Genomic DNA, 20594 nt, shown 5'->3' on the forward strand with positions numbered 1-20594 from the left:
GTAGTGGTCTTAAGTTTATCTTACCCATTTTATAATAGCTATCACCATAGCAACGAGATAGATTTCACCCAAATGAAAAAAAAATTATTATATGTAGCTATCTACAATGATTTGTGATAAATGGGCTACACACCAACATTAAATAAATAAAAATGAAATTCAAATTATCAGTCACAATCAAAGTCTAACAAAGTCAATCACTTCCAAATATATTGTTTTGTCTTATTCATTTCTACTTCTTGCTTTCTTCTGCTCTATTGCTAAGGCACCTAGATAGTTCATTAGTTTAAATTATAGAAATCTGAGATTCCTGGGTCAAAATTTCAACTTAACATTGCAACTGCTATCTCTTTTCAAGTTAAATCTAATAGAGAAGTGTGTTCTATAGAGGAGAAGTAGTTAATGTGACTTGGCTCACCCAAAGTTTTCAGTGAGGTTCCAGCGTGGTTGTGCCTCAGGAGAAATGTTTGGGTGTTTGTTCTGGAAGGCAAGATGGTATCTTGTCCAAGATCTCCCTGCCATTTGCTGGAGATGTGATTGCTATAGACCAAATGCTTGTGTGCCCCCAGAATTCATATGTTAAAATCGAATCCTCAGTTTTATGGTATTAGGAGGTAGGTCCTTTGGGAAGTAGGTCCTTTGGGAAGTGATTAGGTCATGAAGGTAGAGCTTTCATGCATTAGTACCTTATATAGGGCTGAAGAGGTCAGAGCACTCTCCTCCACCATTGAGGACACAGGTAGAAGGTGCCATCTGTGAAGCAGAAAGCGGACCAAATCTGCTGGCACCTTGATCTTGAACTTCCCAGCCTCCAGAACTGTGCAAAAAATTTCTGTTGTTTATAAGCTACCTAGTTTAAGGTATTTTGTTATAACATCTCCTCCAAACTAAGACAGTAATCTAAAGTCATTAATTTAAAAATCCTGAAGCTCATTTTTTGTTTTTAAGATGGGATTTCTGCAACAATTAATTGAAATAATCATATATATCTTTAAGTAAAATATCTGATTTATGAAAATTGCTAAAAAAATTTAACTATGATAATGTTGGTATTAATGGAAGAACTATACTTCCCCTATAAGTGTATCTTTCTCTTTCTCCATCTCAAAACGTTTTATTCATATTTTCTGATGGAATTAAAGTGAATTTTCTGAAATATTTACTTTCAGATATATTCATCGTCCTTTTTGTTAACCGTGGTGTATAGCCCCATGAGCCATGCTACAGCACCAGCATCTAATGAAATTTCAATGTTCTACTTGCTTGTCTTAGGAAAATACTCCTTCTTGCCAAAATAAACATATTCCTTTTACCTATAAAACTCATGTATTATTTACAATTATAAGAAATTACTTGGAAATTCTCAACAGTATTTTCTCAAAATACTTTTTTTTCTTGTAACTTTAATGGACTCTGGACATACATTTGCATCATTTTCCCATAACGTAACTGGGGCTCAGTAGTCTCAGACTTGGGCACTGTGGCTCAGCTGAGAAAGAAATAGGAATTCTGTGTTTTTCATTTATATACTGGTTATGAGCCTTGTATGATAAGTCATGTCATAATATAGTCACTTGGAAAGTTACTTCTATTTAGAAATTACCTTCAAAGGGATGCAAAAGTGAGAACTTGGGGTTAAATCTTGGATCTGTGCTAATTCTTTTCAGAGTCTTGTCCTTTGATGTAACTAATAAAACACATTCATAAACTGTAAGAATATACCAAAAAGGCTGAGGTTTGGAGTTATCTCCAAATTCATCCCTCTTAGTCCAGATAAATTAATGAAACAGCACCCACTGTTTATAATGCACATTTTATGTACTACACACAGTACTAAACACTGTAAAGGCATCTCTTGTTTGATTGCCAGAACATTTGAGAATGGACATTCTTACATTTGAGTTCACAGAGGATAAACAACTTGTTCATAGCTAGGAGTGGCACTGAACTAGTTCTCGTGGACTCCAGATACATTCATTCTTAAATGAAATACTGACTTCCCCAGAGAAAGTAGAATCTCAACCATTTAATAATTAGGGGAATATTTATTTATTTATTTAGTTAGTTATTTTGAGACGAGTCTCTGTCACCCAAGCTGGAGTGCAGTGGTGTGATCTCGGCTCCCTGCAAGCTCCGCCTCCTGGGTTCATGCCATTCTCCTGCCTCAGCCTCCCAAGTAGCTGGGACTACAGGTGTGTGCCACCACATCCAGCTAATTTTTTTTGTATTTTTAGTAGAGATGGGGTTTCACTCTGTTAGCCAGGATGGTTTTGATCTCCTGACCTTGTGATCTACCCGCCTTGGCCTCCCAAAGTGCTGGGATTACAGGCATGAGCCACCGTGCTAACACTAGACATCATTTGGGAAGAGATGGGCCTTTATTTGGAAAACACCCTTGTATGAACTCTTAGGATAGATGGGCAAGGAGGCGTGAACGTTTTCAGATACCAACATGCCGCAGGCAGGGAAAACAGCTACACAAATGATAAAGTGAGAGATTGGGAATTTGTAGTTTTTGCTCCAAGAGGGAGAAGAGAGGAAAAAGAAGTGATAAGACAAGGGAGAGGAAAGAGAGGCGATCATAAACGAAGTGAAGCTCAAATGATGGAAGATTGGTAAGCTTTGAGGTCATGGGTTGGCTAAAGGGCAATGCAGAATGATGCTGATCAAGGTGTGTTGACAGGTGTGCCTTTCTGCAATATAAAGCACTCCTCCCTCCTCCATGGTGAAATTTACTTTTCTTATAAACACATGGGAGTGAATCTTGGGGTCATTCCAAAGAATTCTTCTGGGTTTCACATCTGGAGAGACAATGGTGATCTCTGAGATAACTTGCACAGAAGCAAAAATCTGGTAGGCAAAGTGGGCTATGAAAATGTGTATCTAAGACCTTTGTAGACTTTTTGAATTTTAATAGAACCTGGAATTGAAAACAGAAATTCAAGTCAGGTGTACCTAGGTCACAAAATGAGAAGTGCTGACAGCCATGTGACACTTTTAAGTGTTGAGTGATCACTTCAAGGTCAGGATCAGAATGAGAGTCCCTTTCAGATCTTCATTCCTTAGATGCTGGTGTATAGCCAAGGCTAATTAACCCTACCTTTCTAGAATGAAACTCTGAGGCATATGATAGTGGGGAGCCAGGGACTATGTTACATTCAAATGTCTCCATTCACTTCTCCATAATGGAGAATTTGCTCTTTTGTGCACAAAAGAGCCAATGTGCTCCCTTGTTACCCAGGAAGCACATTCCAAGCTTTGTGTCCTCACCATTGTTAACTTTCTCTACCGTTGCTTCTGCTCCTGCTTCTAGGAGACTCACAGCTGTCAAGGGAAATCAGAAAACTGTGCCGACAGAGAGGAGTCATCTCAGGCTCTGAACTCAGGTATAAGAGCTTGACTTTACTGAAGCCACTCAATTACTAGAAATCATTACACATTTCACAAAGTGTCACAACCTCTCTTTGGGTGAGGCATGGTTATCCCCATTTTTCAGACAATAGAAATTGACAAAGGATTACAAAATTAATATGAGTAGAGTCAGCATCAAATAGCAAACAACAGCAAGAACACAGGTGTGCTGTCTGAAGCCTGGGACATTCCTCGTGCCCAGTCATCACTGCTGGCTGGATCAAAGCTTGTGCTCTTCCCTGATTCACTGCCATTCAGCAATATTTTGAGTTGACTCCTCTGGAGTCCACGTTTTATTTACTGCTCTTTCTTTTCCAAAACTTACACTTTCCTTGAACAATAATTTCACCTCTGCCCCTCTCACCTTTAGGAGTATTCTCTGGCTAAACTTTACTGAGAAAATTGAAGAAAGTAAACATGATATTCCTTAGTTTTGCTCCTCTGCAAAACTTATATAAAAGCATCTTCACTTCTATACCAACATTTCTGATCTTCTCCTTTCATGATTATTTCTTTTATTTTGTGTCTAAGGAAAACTAAATCCTTTTCCTTTCTAAAATGAATGAACCTTTCCACCTGTAGTCTTGATCTCATCTTGTTTTATCTTCCCAGGACCTGGTTAATCAATTATATTCTCATCTTCATAATCAATCCTCACCTATCCCCTGACATTAGATATTTTCTTCTATGCCTGTAAACATGCTCAGATTCATTTCTCCAAACCAAACCAGGCAAAACACAACAGAGCATTAGAAAAACAGCTGTAGACCTACAACTGGACCATTACCCGTACTCTCACAACGCTATTCTCTTGCTCCTTTTCCTTTCCTAAACACAATTCTTGAAATAATTGCTCTATGTCTCCATGTTCTCACTTCAATATCATTCTTCTATATCTTAAGATTTGACCTTTTTTCTGCAGTGTTCTATTGAGTTCCACTTTCACAGTGCAACAGGGACCTCATATAAGCAGGTACACAGTCAACATAGAGCTTTGTAGGAAAATCAGATTGTTGGTTCAGCTTGACCATGGCAGAGGGCGAGGGAATTGTTGCTGGAAAGTGGCATAGACATCAAATTATGAAGAGCCTTGCATTTCTGGTTAATGCTTAGAAATTCATCTTAATAAAACGGGGATGCATGAAGGGATTTTAAACAAATGGTAGTAGTATTAGGTTTGTGGTATAGAAATGATACAGCCTGTGAAGAGTATATTAATATAGATGACACTGGAGACTTACCAGGTCAGAATTGTAGCAAGTTTACAGAAAAGGAAATGATGAAGATTTGAACTAAGATAACAGTGAGAAAGGAGACATGGAAGTAGATACGAGGTTATTTATAATGCAGAAGATGAAGGGATCAGTGACTGACTGTGGAAAGTGGAGGATGAGTGAAAGATAAATCCCATATTTTTTTACTTGAGCAACTAAGTAACACAATTTATCCAGACAAATGGAGAAGAACATGTGTGTATGTGGTAGAAAGGTAATAGTTCATTTTTATTCATGTCAAATTTGAGGCACTTCTACTGTCTCTTATTATCCCATCACCAACACACCACCCTGTCGCATCAGTTCCTCCTCTTACCATGAAACAAAAAGTGTTCTTGCTCCTGACAAAGGTCAAACTTTAGAGGTGGTTGAAATCTCCTTACATTTAAATGACTTTTCTCCTCCAATTATGACATGATTAACATCTCTAATGGATGAATGCCATTGGTGTGCCCCATAAAAAAAGATTCAAAACTACGAAACAAACAACCTCCTACCCCAAAATTCCCTGATCCCATGCCTTCCTTCAACTATCACCACATTCCTCTGCTTCTTATTTTAGCAAAACTTATCGAAAGATTTTCAGTAACACTGTCTACGTTTCTTCACCTTGCTTTGCACCTCCGTTTCTCCTTATCTTCATTCAGGGTTTCTCCACCTTGGCACACTTTTAGGCTGGGTAACTTTTGTCATGGGGCCTGTACTGTGTACTGTAGAATCCTTTGAGAATCTCTGGCCTCTACTTCCTAGACGGTAGTAGAACCTCTCCCCGCAGATCCCAAATGTGACAACCAAAATGTCTCCAGACATTGCCAAATGTTTCCTGGACACCAAAACATATCCGGTCTGTGAATCATTGCCCTAATCTACTTATGCTTCTGTTCCTACCACTCTGATGAGACTACTTTCGTTAAGTCATTGTAGCTTCTATATCACCCAGCTCAAAAATTAGTTCTCTCTTCGTTGTATTCCATCTCTCAGACACAGCCCACAAATTTGACCTCTTTATTCCTCTTGGAACATTCTCTTTCATTCTGTAATCATATTCTTTTCCGGTTTTTCTCCTACCTCAGTGAGCCCGCCTTAAAATTTATTTACTTGTTCCTCCTGCACTTTACTCAGCTTCTAGATATTAAGGTGATGCAGGGCTTGGTGCCAGAACTATTCATCTCTAGGTACACTTGCAACCTACGTGATCACATACAGTCCCAACAACTTAAACACCTTTTATTTGCTGATGACTCCCAATTTTATATCTCTGGTCAGGATTAATATATGTACATGAAATTAACTAATATGTACATGAAATTCAATTTTATCTATTTATATACATATATATATATGTATGTATGTATATATAATAACTGCTCTCTTTACTTGGCTCCATCCACTCTCTCCCTAAATAGTGATCTCTTATTACCAACTTAACAGAGCCATGACAGATATTTTGTTTTTTTCCTATCATCTTGGCCCGAGGCAAGCTTGGGAACACCACTTGAAGCTTCACTCTTCTTATCACACATATTCAATTATATAAAAACAATTCCATGTCCAACATATATTTCCATTTTTCTCCCATCTCTCCCCTTGTCCTATCTTTGCTGCTATTAAGCTAATTCTGATCATCATCTCTCACTTGTTGCTACAACTTTCCAACTGGTCTACCTGCTTCAACTCTTGCCCCATTAAATCCATTCTACACTTGATAGGCAGAGAGGCTTTCAAAAACCTAACTACAGCATGGCACATGTTGCTTAAACAATCCAGTATCTTTTGTTGCACTTAGAATACTAAGTCCATACTCTTTACCAGAATCAACAAGGCTAATGTGACCCACACCTGTCTGTCCTGACCTCATCACCTACAAACTTTCCTTTATTCTCTGTGCTCCAGGTACATCAGCCTTTATTTTCCTCCAGAGTGCTAAGCTAATTCTTCCCTGAGGACATTGCCCTTGATGATGCCTTTGCCAGGTCCCTTTTCCTTCCAGTCTTCTCCTGTCTAACTCTTATTTTATTCAAATCTTATGTGAAATACAATTTTTCAACGAGGCCTTGATGGACCATCTACTTTAAATTAGTATCTTCTGCCAGTAATATTTTAAAATCAGTCTTCAATTTCTTTTTCTCAGTCCATACCACCACTTGAAACTCTCTCCTTTATTTATACACATTTCCTCTTTTCCTTCTCCCATTAAAATGTTAGGACCAGAAAAGGAAGCACTACATCTGTTTTGTTCCAACAAGCATCTCTGTGCTTAGATCCATGCCCGCAACCTATCCAGCACTCGGTGCTAAATAAATTCATCTATGCTTGCAGAGTCTACACTAACATTTGTTGCTTTCTGTCTCACACATTTCCTCTTGTCACCGGACTTATTTCATCCGGGCTTCCTACTCACTGATCACTTCAACTCAGCCTGTTTATAACAAAGAAGTTGCTCTACTTTTCCAAATCAGATCCAGCATTTGACTTGCAGAATTCTTTTTATTATTATTATTATCATTATTATACTTAAGTTCTAGGGTACATGTGCACAACGTGCAGGTTTGTTACATATGTATACATGTGCCATGTTGGTGTGCTGCACCCATTAACTCGTCATTTACATTAGGTATATCTCCTAATGCTATTCCTTCCCCCTCCCCCATCCCTACAATAGGCCCCGGTGTGTGATGTTACCCTTCCAGTGTCCAAGTGATCTCATTGTTCAATTCCCACCTATGAGTGAGAACATGCGGTGTTTGGTTTCTGTTTATGTGATAGTTTGCTGAGAATGATGGTTTCCAGCTGCACCCACGTCCCTACAAAGGACACAAACTCATCCTTTTTTATGGCTGCATAGTATTCCATGGTGTATATGTGCCACATTTTCTTAATCCAGTCTGTCACTGACGGTCATTTGGGCCGACTCCAAGTCTTTGCTATCGTGAATAGTGCCACAAAAAACATACGTGTGCTTGTGTCTTTATAGCAGCATGATTTATAATCCTTTGGGTATATACCCAGTAATGGGATGACTGGGTCAAATGGTTTTTCTAGTTCTAGCTCCTTGAGGAATCGCCACACTGTTTTCCACAATGGCTGAACTAGTTTTACAGTCCAACCAACAGTGTAAAAGTGTTCCTATTTCTCCACATCCTCTCCAGCACCTGTTGTTTGCTGATTTTTAAATTATTACCATTCTAACTGGCGTGAGATGGTATCTCATTGTGGTTTTGATTTGCATTTCTCTGATGGTGAGTGATGATGAGCATTTTTTCATGTGTCTGTTGGCTGTATGAATGTCTTCTTTTGAGAACTGCCTGTTCATATCCTTTGCCCACTTTTTGATGGGATTGTTTGTTTTTTTCTTGTAAATTTGTTTGAGTTCTTTGTAGATTTGGGATACTAGCCCTTTGTCAGATGAGTAGATTGCAAAAATGTTCTCCCATTCTGTAGGTTGCCTGTTCACTCTGACGGTAGTTTCTTTTGCTGTGTAGAAGCTCTTTAGCTTAATTATATCCCATTTGTCAATTTTGGCTTTTGTTGCCGTTGCTTTTGGTGTTTTAGACATGAAGTCCTTGCCCATGCCTATGTCCTGAATGGTATTACCTGGGTTTTTTCTAGGGTTTTTATTATTTTAGGTCTAACATTTAAGTCTCTAATCCATCTTGAATTAATTTTCGTATAAGGAATAAGGAAAGGATCCAGTTTCAGCTTTCTACTCATGGCTAGTCAATTTTCCCAGCACCATTTATTCAATAGGGAATCCTTTCCCCATTTCTTGTTTTTGTCAGGTTTGTCAAAGATCAGATGGTTGTAGATGTGTGGTATTATTTCTGAGGGCTCTGTTCTGTTCCATTGGTCTATATCTCTGTTTTGGTACCAGTACCATGCTGTTTTGGCTACTGTAGCCTTGTAGTATAGTTTGAAGTCAGGTAGCGTGATGCCTCCAGCTTTGTTCTTTTGGCTTAGGATTTTCTTAGCAATGAGAGCTCTTTTTTGGTTCCATATGAACTTTAAAGCAGTTTTTTCCAATTCTGTGAAGAAAGTCATTGGTAGCTTAATGGGGATGGCATTGAATCTATAAATTACCTTGGGCATTATGGCCATTTTCATGATATTGATTCTTCCTATCCATGAGCATGGTATGTTCTTCCATTTGTTTGTGTCCTCTTTTATTTCACTGAGCAGTGGTTTGTAGTTCTCCTTGAAGAGGTCCTTTACATCCCTTGTAAGTTGGGTTCCTAGGTATTTTATTCTCTTTGAAGCTGCTGTGAATGGGAGTTTGTTCATGATTTGACTCTCTGTCTGTTACTGGTGTATAAGAATGCTTGTGATTTTTGCACATTGATTTTGTATCCTGAGACTTTGCTGAAGTTGCTTATCAGCTTAAGGAGATTTGGGGCTGAGACGATGGGGTTTTCTAAATATACAATCATGTCATGTGCAAACAGGGACAATTTGACTTCTTCTTTTCCTAACTGAATACCCTTTATTTCTTTCTCTTGCCTGATTGCCTTAGCCAGAACTTCCAACACTATGTTGAATAGGAATGGTGAGAGAGGGCATTCCTCTCTTGTGCCAGTTTTCAAAGGGAATGCTTCCAGTTTTTGCCCATTCAGTATGATATTAGCTGTGTGTTTGTCATAAATAGCTCTTATTATTTTGAGATACATTCCATCAATACCAAATTTATTGAGAGTTTTTAGCATGAAGGGCTGTTGAATTTTGTCAAAGGCCTTTTCTGCATCTATTGAGATAATCATGTGGTTTTTGTCTTTGGTTCTGTTTATATACTGGATTACATTTATTGATTTGCATATGTTGGACTAGCCTTGCATCCTAGGGATGAAGCTCACTTGGTCATGGTGGATAAGCTTTTTGATGTGCTGCTGGATTCAGTTTGCCAGTATTTTATTGAGGATTTTTGCATCGATGTTCATCAGGGATATTGGTTTAAAATTCTCTTTTTTTGTTGTGTCTCTGCCAGGCTTTGGTATCAGGATGATGTTGGCCTCATAAAACGAGTTAGGGAGGATTCCCTCTTTTTCTATTGATTGGAATATTTTCAGAAAGAATGGTACCAGCTCCTCCTTGTACCTCTGGTAGAATTTGGCTGTGAATCTGTCTGGTCCTGGACTTTTTTTGGTTGGTAGGCTATTAATTATTACCTCAATTTCAGAGCCTGCTATTGGTCTATTCAGGGATTCAACTTCTTCCTGGTTTAGTCTTGGGAGAGTGTAAGTGTCCAGGAAATTATCCATTTCTTCTAGGTTTTCTAGTTTATTTGCATAGAAGTGTTTATAGTATTCTCTGATGGTAGTTTGTATTTCTGTGGGGTTAGTAATGATATCCCCTTTATCATTTTTTATTACATCTATTTGATTCTTCTCTCTTTTCTTCTTTATTAGTCTTGCTAACGATGTATCAATTTTGTTGATCTTTTCAAAAAACCAACTCCTGGATTCATTGTTTTTTTGGAGGGTTTTTTGTGTCTCTATCTCCTTCAGTTCTGCTCTGATCTTAGTTATTTCTTGCCTTCTGCTAACTTTTGAATGTGTTTGCTTTTGCTTCTCTAGTTCTTTTAATTGTGATGTTGGGGTGTCATTTTTAGATCTTTCCAGCTTTTTCTTGTGGGCATTTATATAAATTTCCTTCTACACACTGCTTTAAATGTGTCCCAGAGATTCTGGTATGTTGTATCTTTGTTCTCATTGGTTTCAAAGAACATCTTTATTTCTGCCTTCATTTCATTATGTACCCAGTAGTCATTCAGGAGCAGGGTGTTCAGTTTCCATGTAGCTGAGTGGTTTTGATTGATTTTCTTAGACCTGAGTTCTAGTTTGATTGCACTGTGGTCTGAGAGACAGTTTGTTATAATTTCTGTTCTTGTACATTAGCTGAGGAGTGCTTTACTTCCAACTGTGTGGTCAATTTTGGAATAAGTGTGATGTGGTGCTGAGAAGAATGTATATTCTGTTGATTTGGGGTGGAGAGTTCTGTAGATGTGTATTAGGTCTGCTTGGTGCAGAGTTGAGTTCAATTCCTGGATATCCTTGTTAACTTTCTGTCTCGTTGATCTGTCTAATGTTGACAGTGAGGTGTTAAAGTCTCCCATTATTACTGTATGGGAGTCTAAGTCTCTTTGTTACTCTCTAAGGACTTGCTTTATGAATCTGGGTGCTCCTGTATTGGGTGCATATATATTTAGGATAGTTAGCTTTTCCTGATGAATTGATCCCTTTACCATTTTGTAATGGCCTTCTCTGTCTCTTTTGATCTTTGATGGTTTAAAGTCTGTTTTATCAGAGATTAGGATTGCAATCCCTGCTTTTTTTGTTTGTTTGTTTTCTATTTGCTTGATAAATCTTCTTCCATCCATCCCTTTATTTTGAGCCTATGTATGTCTCTGCATGTGAGATGGGTCTCCTGAATACAGCAAACTGATGGGTCTTGACTCTTTATCCAATTTGCCAGTCTGTGTCTTTTAATTGGACCATTTGGTCCATTTACATTTAACGTTAATATTGTTTTGTGTGAACTTGATCCTGTCCTTATGATATTAGCTGGTTATTTTGCTCATTAGTTGATGCAGTTTCTTCCTAGCATTAACAGTCTTTACATTTTGGCAAGTTTTTGCAATGGCTGCTACCAGTTGTTCCTTTCCACGTTTAGTGCTTCTTTCAGGATCTCTTGTAGGGCAGGCCTGGTGGTGACAAAATCTCTAAGCATTTGCTTATCTGTAAAGTATTTTATTTCTCCTTCACTTATGAAACTCAGTTTGGCTGGATATGAAATTCTGGGTTGAAAACTCTTTTCTTTAAGAATGTTGAATATTGGCCCCCACTCTCTTCTGGCTTGGAGAGTTTCTGCTGAGAGATCTGCTATTAGTCTGATGGGCTTCCCTTTGTGGGTAACCCGATCTTTCTCTCTGGCTGCCCTTAACATTTTTTCCTTCATTTCAACTTTGGTGAATCTGACAATTATGTGTCTTGGAGTTGCTCTTCTCGAGGAGTATCTTTGTGGCATTCTCTGTATTTCCTGAATTTGAATGTTGGCCTGCCTTACTAGGTTGGGGAAGTTCTCCTGGATGATATCCTGCAGAGTGTTTTCCAACTTGGTTCCATTTTCCCCGTCACTTTCAGGCACACCAATCAGATGTATATTTGGTCTTTTCACATAATCCCATATTTCTTGGAGGCTTTATTCATTCTTTTTGCTCTTTTTTCTCTACACTTCTCTTCTCACTTCTCACTTCATTTCATTCATTTGATCTTCAATCACTGATACTCTTTCTTCCAGTTGATCGAGTCAGTTACTGAAGCTTGTGCATTTGTCATGTAGTTCTCATGTCATGGTTTTCATCTCTGTCAGTTCTTTTGAGGTCTTCTCTGCATTGATTATTCTAGTTATCCATTCATCCATTCTTTTTTCAAGGTTTTTAGTTTCTTTGCACTGGGTACGTAGTTCCTCCTTTAGCTCTGAGAAGGAGCTAATTTGATCGACTGAAGCCTTCTTCTCTTAACTCATCAAAGTCATTCTCCATCCAGCTTTGTTCCATTGCTGGTGATGAGGAGCGTTCCTTTGGAGGGGGAGATGCGCTGTGATTTTTTGAATTTCCAGCTTTTCTGCACTGCTTTTTCCCCATCTTTGTGGTTTTATGTGCCTTTGGTCTTTGATGATGTTGACGTACTGATGGGGTTTTGGTGTGGGTGTCCTTTCTGTTTGTTAGTTTTCCTTCTAACAGTCAGGACCCTCAACTGCAGGTGGGCTCCACCAAATTGGAGCTTCCAGGTGACTTTGTATACCTACTTAAGCCTCAGCAATGGTGGGCGCCCCTCCCCCAGCCTCACTGCCACCTTGCTGTTAGATCTCAGACTACTGTGCTAGCAATGAGGGAGGCTCCGTGGGTGTGGGACACTTCGGGCCAGGTGTGGGATATAATCTCCTGTTGTGCCCTTTGCTAAGACCCTTGGTAAAGTGCAGTATTAGGATGGGAGTTACCCGATTTTCCACGTGTTGTGTGTCTCAATTTCCTTTGGCTAGGAAAAGGAATTCCCTTCCCCCTTGCACTCCCCAGGTGAGGTGATGCCTAGCCCTGCTTCAGCTATCACTGGTCGGGCTGCACCCCCGGGCCAGCACTGACTGTCCCATATGCCCCAGTGAGTTGAACCCAGTACCTCAGCTGAAAATGCAGAAATCACCCATCTTCTGTGTTGCTCACGCTGGAAGCTGGAGGCTGGAGCTGTTCCTATTTGGCCATCTTGGGAGCCCCCCCAACTTGCAGAATTCTTAAGGGTAATTTCATTCCTTGTTGTTCAGACCTGTTTATTTGACAGGCATCTTTGAATTACCTATTTTACCTGCCACATCCAATTAATCTCTAGGCCTTTAAGAATTTTCCCTGAAATAAGTCATTAACATCAATTTTTGTCCTTTCTTTTTGTTACTGCTACTTGCACATTCTAAGCCCTTTTTCCCATCTGGAATACACTTGTTCCTTTGTTCCCTAAGGGATATTTCTTCTGTCTAGTCTTTCTTTGTTCTGATCCATTCCATATAGTCAAGATCGATCTTTTAAGAGTACTATAATTTTGACACTCCCCACCTTAGTGTTCTTCAATGATTCAATACTGCCTACTGAATAAAGTTGCAAATTCTTTCTTTGGAATTTATGTTCTATAAATCCTCTCCACTCCACCAACTTCATCTTTGCTCATTTTATGTGTCCTTTAATGTAGACACACCAGAGAGAAATTTTTACTTCATTACTTTTCCCTTATTTGGCTAAGTTGATGTGAAATAAGAAAAAAGTATTGCAACTAAGAATTATTATCTTCTTAGAATAGTTTCACTGAAACAAGTTTCAATTTAAAAAATTAATCATTATTTTCAACAAAGAGTTTTTGATTTTGTACTCTTGGGAATAGATTTTGTCAATACTTTCTTCAAACTGAGCCATTCTTTTTGTGTTTAAGTACTGCTTCCAATTCTGACAATAAGGAAAATAATTTTTATCATTTCAATGTACATGAAAATTCAATTTAATTTTATAAACAGGTACAAAAGAATAGTTTCTTGCAGGACGGCACTACACTTTTTTTTTTGTACTTTCTAGAATAGACAGTATGCTGCATGATTTCTAGTTCAGAAATGAAAACTAATTGAAAGTAGTATATTTTGCTCTTGAGATTTGAGAAGGAGCTAATAGTCACTTGATAAATTAACTGGATATTTCTATCAAAACAGTAAAATACTATTGCCCAAGTAATTTTTACTAATATCCTATAATTTACAAAACAGCTCAACAACAACTTATAAAATATAAATAACATTTTCTTTCTCTCTTTTCCTTAAATTGGCCATTTAATATATATGTGACTTCATTATAGGTAGCAATTATACAGAGATCTGGTCACAAAGACAGAAGTAGAATTGATAATCTGCAATTTCTAGTCTAGAACTACATCATGAGCTATAGCTGTGCATGCTAGTACATACATCACATGTCCCACTAGCATCTTAAATCTTCATCCAGGGCATGTTTTTTACTATTATAATAAGCAGAGGTCATCCCAAGGACACTAATCATGGGTTTCTGTGTTTATATGAATTTCTGGATTTTCCCTTCAGCTCTTTTACCTCCTTGCTGCAGAATGTTCCAAACACAAGCCCAGGATCTGGTTTGTTCACTGTCAGGTGGTTTGTTCTCTCGACTTAGCAAGTCTGTTCTCCTTTAAGGGAGGATACAACCACTGTATCTAACCTACCTCAGTTTGTCCACTTGACTCCCACTCAATTAGAGAAAATAAATGACCAAATATGTCTATGTGACCCTTAGTGAACACTACATGCAGCTGAAGAATTATCAGCTGAGCCCTGACTAAATTCTTGACTCATAAACTTGTTAGGTGTCACTAAATGGTTATTATTTTAAACCACTAGGTTCTGGGATCATTTCTTATGAAGCAATATATAATCCGAAAGCAGATTGAAAATTACCTATCAAAATGTAAAGTTACTTAATCATTCACTAATTTCTTTAAAAAGTACTATAAATAGCTGGTAGATGTGGAAACATAAGAGAAGATTTCCCTTTCCAGGAGGCAGTGATAAATGAACTGAGATAGTTCTCATTTAAGAGGTGAAAATGGGGCTTTTGATTTCTTAGAGGTGAACTGCCTCTGACAGTGTTTTCTCGGCATTGCAATTTTAATCCAATTTGCTAACTTGTTTGGTTCTGGTTCTTTAGGGTTAATAAGGTATACCCTGCCTATGACACAGGTGAAATATGTTATAAATTATATATATTTTTTATTTTACTTTTTTTTTTTTTTTGAGACATGGTATCACTCTGTTACCCAGGCTGGAGTGCAATGGCGCAACAATGGCTCGCTGCAACCTCCGCTTCCTGGTTTCAAGTGATTCTCTTGCCTCAGCCTTGCAAGTAGCTGTGATTACAGGTGCCTGTCACCATGCCTGACTAATTTTTGTATTTTTATTAGAGACGGGGTTTCACCATGTTGGCCAGGCTGGGCTTGAACTCCTGACCTCAAGTGATCCACCAGCTTCGGCCATATAAAGACATTTATAGAACTTAAAGTTTGTAAAGACACTTACAATTTATGACATATATATGACATAAATTATGTTGTAAATTATAAATGTCTTTACAAAGCTTAAGGTGTCATTATGATTCCATTTCTATATACAAAGTGTACATCATGGATATATCAGTGATTAAAAACTGATTTCCACCATGACCACAACCACTTATATTTTCTTCTGTGGAAAGCAATACATATTCAATGTAAAATAATATTTATATTGGAAGGAAGATTTAGAATTATAACTAAGGAAAGGCTAATTGCAAAGAAAAAATAAATCATTCACATAAAGTTTGATAAAAAGATGAGAATTCAAATGAATAAGACTCTTGTGGTCAAAACTAATTTTTCAGTGTTCATTGTAGAAGAAGAGTGCAATAATGAATATAGCCTAGGCATTGTGGCTCAGAAGTTATGACTTCAAATTCTGGCCCCTGCACTCAATAGCTTTTGTATTTGGGAGACATATTTATACCTTCCAAATATAAGTTACAGCCACATATAACATTTTTTGTACATAATTTATTAACTCATTTGAAAATAATCCCTGTGAACATGAATGGTATCGCTGCAGAAAGTCTATGACCTGACAAAATAGGTACCTCAAAAGGCTATATACCTTTTGTATGTACACACAGAAGGTGTCCATTAAACAAACAAAAACGACAAACAAACAAACCTGTTACTCCTTTATATCCATGCCATATATTGTTCCCTGTATTCCTCCTGGTCTGTGAATGAAGGAAAAAAATAGACATGTTAGCCATCTTTTATGAAGGTGCAAATTTACTTAAAAAGTAATATAAAATTTGCATTGAAAGTTGCTTCAATGCAATTAAAGTTTAATAATGTTAGAGCACGTAATTATTTTATGACGTTTTATAAATATTCAATGATGGTTTATTTCTTTATTTTCAGAAAAAGATAATTGCAAACATTATTGTTGTCTGGAAAGAGTCACTATTAGGGATTTCTCCTTCCTTTTGTTGTTATGAAGCAACCTTTCCCATAAGGTTCTTTTTAACTGGTGATGAGCGATGCTTGATTTCTTTTCTTTTCCTGCTTTGTAACTCAGAAGTCGAATTTTAAATTATGCAATTTTTCATTTTAAAACTTTTTCACGTTTCTCTAATGATTTAAGTCTATCAATATATCCTGCTTAGTTTTCAGCCTAAGGCAGAGTTGTGGAAAACATTATAATTTTCCTGCAGGAGTTCTATTTGATGATGTAGTTCATATATTGGAAAAAATCATTTGTAACCCTATTTCCATAAACCTGTCTTTGACATGTGGGGAATTATATCCAGACATCTTTCCTAGCGAGGCTATGCTAAAGGCAATAAGCTGTTTTACTGGTTCTTTCTCCTGAACCTGTTAGAGTTCATAGACCACCTGAATTGGAATCAGCCTTAGATCTTTGTTAAAAATGAAGATCCCGGCACCTCATACACAAGATTCTAATTTAGTAGGGCTGAGGTGGAACGCAGGTTTTCAATTTTTGAACAAGCGTCTTCAGGAGTTTCTTCTGGATATCTGCAGTAAATATGAGACACATTGGAAATAAAGTTTCCCCATACATATGATGTGTACTCATAGACAAAATAAAGTGAAAAAATGAAGTAATAATTTGATTTTTTTAAATGAAAATCCTTAGTAAAGAGGCATATCTTCTTAGAGGATCGTGCAAATCATTTTATCACAAAGTTGCAATTCTCACAGCCTCATTTTTTTCTATGAGGCCATACTATGTGGCCATAGTAATGAATCAGGAGCTCACCAAATCAAATAGTTGTTCACATTTGGAGGTTTTTAAAATATAACTCATAAATTCTTTGATATCTCTCCCTTCAAAAGAGGCAGCCTAATACCTCCCTTCTCATGAATGTGGGCTGCTAGAGAGAAAGAGAAGAGACGAGGGAGGGAGGGAGGGAGGGAGAGAGAGAGAGAGAAGATCTTCTGATACTAGTTACCCTTTACCTTTGTTCACTCTCACTTATTTATTTGTTGGTCTTTAACATTGTTTATTATTATTTATTTGTCATTGCTAAATATTTACTGTTGGTTTTTTGTTTATTTATTTTGAGACAGATGTTGGCCGCAAGTGTTGGACTTAGCCGCGAGCTTGCCATGTCTAAGGTTGACCAGATGGCTCTGGCCAGCCAGTGTACTGTTCAGGTCCAGCAGTGAGGTGGGATCTCTTGCTAACAGCTGGCACCAGCTAGTCAATTAGGCAAATGAGCCACTTTTAAAGTGGATCCCTAAGCCCTAGACAAATCTTCAGAAGACTCCAGCCCTGGCTGACACCTTGGCTGCAACCTTATGAAAGACACTGAGCTGGAACTGCCCAGCAAAACTGTGCCTGAATATCTAACATGCAGAAACTCTAAGAGCTTAAAGTTTAGTATTGGTTAAGCCACTAAGTTTTGGATATTTAGCAATAATCAGAAAACACACTTAGTTATATTCCATCCTAATATTTTTATTATTCCATTTTATGAGAAATTATTTAAAATAGTTACATATCCAATAGTCTAACAATTCATCTTGAAGATTTAAAGTACTGTGGTCCATAGGCCTGTGTTCATTTACCTTACCTTCATCAAAACCTCTTTGTTTTTTTAATCAACTAAACTGCTATGCTTTCTAAATAACTACAGTACTGAAAAAGACATTTTAACAATCATATTATTCAATGAGATTAAATGGAAAATTTGGATTTTTTCTTATGTGTGATCTATTATTTCATTCAACAAATGTTTACAGATACCTACTAAGTGCTAGTCATTCTTCTAGTAGCTTGGGATACATCAAGCAACAAAAGAGACAAAATCCTTGTTCCCATGGAACTTATATTTCAGTTGGATCAATGTGGATTTAAGCGTTTTTTATTTTTTAAGTGGCCTTAAGTTAAGAAAATAGAATTACAGAATGTCTGAAAAAAAATGAAAAATATCTATACAATATCACAGCAAATATGTACTGAGGACATACCATGGGTACATAGAAATATGTGTACAGCATAGGCCCTGCCTTCATGTAACCTGTCATGTAGTTTCCACATGAATGCCTTTTTATGAACTCAATTTTTTAAAATGATCTTTGAAAAAATCAAAGTTGCATCAGTTAGACATGTATATCAAAATGATAATGATAAATTAAGATTATAATTTATTTATCACTCATCTCTTAACTGTTCATATGATACAATAAGACTGTTTGAGCTCTTCAGACTATTTTGTCTTCCTATCACTTTTTAATGCCAGCTCTTTCCCCTAGGAACATTCTACCCAAAGCCCATTTAGGAAAGAGTGATAATGTCATAAGGCACATGGGGTTTTGTTTTGGTTTTGCTTTTGTTTTGTTTTGTTTTGATAACTGCTCCTCGACATACCAATACTGTAACATCAGAAGGAAAGACATCTATTTTTTTTCTAAGCTGAGGATGATACTGCCTACTATTTTTATAGCATGTATATTATAATTGTGTATTTCTGGATTTACCACTGACCTAAAAAATACATTTTAAACACAAAATGATGACTAAAAACAAATATAAATAAACCACATTTGAAATGAAGTTAACTTTACAATGGAAATGTAGCTAGGTATAACTTTTAGCAAGAACAGTTTTTCATGGACTTACATTTTTTTAATTCATAATTCTTTTTTTTTTTAGGTTTTCATAGACCTTTAGAAGTGACTAACTTTTGAGATTGTTAATTTGGTTTAGATTCATGAGTTTACAGATAAATAACCAGAATCCAAGGAATTTTAGCCAAACAGCTATCAGCAGAAAAGCCTCAGCCTATGACTCCCAGGCTTTTATTTAGCCTTTTGCTTTTTAAACGGTCTTTTGTGACACCATGGTCTCATCTCATTATTATGTATAGAAAGAAGCAGGCAAATATTCATTTCAGAAGTGCTTAATTTTTCATTTTGTAGAAAGCAACTTCAAAATTTAATGTCTTACGTTCTTTATTACCAGTTAGACCAATGTGGATTTACACTTTTTTATTTTTTAAATGGCTTTAAGTTAAGAAAATAGAATTAAGAATGCTTTGAAAATAAATGAAAAAAAAATCTATACAATATCACAGCGCCAAAACACAATTGCTGTTAATTTTATATTTTTACATTCTAGTTTTTAATGTAGTTGTAATAATAGTAAGCATGCAATTATATATGTGTGCTGTGTGTGTTTACTTAATATTTTATAAGATGCCCAAAATGGAGTATTGAAAACACCATTGCAAGCAATGCCTTGTATACTGGGCTTTATCTATCTATAGCTATTTTTATTTCACTCGCGTTAATTTTGGGGGATCATTAATAAGCTAAAAGATTTGGGTATATAGGCCCTTGATATACATTTTTACGTTACTTCCCCCAAAAGCCATGGTACAAATTATCTATGCTATTAACAAGAGAATCACATTGAAAACAGATCAACTTTTTCCTTTTTAACCCATCATTGTTTCTCCATCACCGAGTCCAGAGCTGGCACAGAATAAACACCTAAAAATGATTAGCTGAGTGGATAAATAAATATAAAACTACTAGTTTCTATTCCAATCTATTGTTTTTTCTATTGATTTGGATATTAACATTTAAAAATATTTTGGTTTAATGGCCTGAAGTATGTTATCTCATTGTTTAAAATTACAATTGTTGAACCGGATTATAATGTGTAGTTTCTATATGTTTGATGGTTAGTTTCATTTTCTTTTTTTAAAAATAAATTCTTCATCGCTCCTTGTCCATTTGTCTATCAATGTTTTTCATTTTCAACTGTCTTAACCATTTTACATAATGAAGACACTATTTCATATTTTCAGTACCATTTGCATCTTTTCTCATGTTTGTTATGCTTCATTTTTAACCTAGGTAAAAATATTATGCAGCTAAATCTAATTACATTTCCTATTGTGATTTATTCCACTGCTTCTAAATTTAAAATATTTGGAATTTAGGTATTTTCCATATCCTTTTATATTTTCAATATATTATTTTAATTTCCAGTATTTTAATTCTGAAATGTACTTTCATATATGATGTGAGGTAAGGGTTTTTACAACAATAATTTTAAAAATCATTATTTCTTATTAATCCCTCTTTTGTTAGAATTTGTTGAATTTTACAATTGTAAATAATTAAATCACTACTGCTAATATTATCTTTCTTACTCATTTTAAATATTTTTATATACCCTTCAGCATATGTTTTAGAATTATTTTCAGATTCTGTGAAATTTATTCAGATTTTGATTGTATTACACATCAGAGACTAATTGTGAATACAAAAACACCCTGAAACATTC

Source organism: Macaca mulatta, chromosome 18 (assembly GCF_049350105.2).
Source record: "Macaca mulatta isolate MMU2019108-1 chromosome 18, T2T-MMU8v2.0, whole genome shotgun sequence".
NCBI lineage: Eukaryota > Metazoa > Chordata > Mammalia > Primates > Cercopithecidae > Macaca > Macaca mulatta.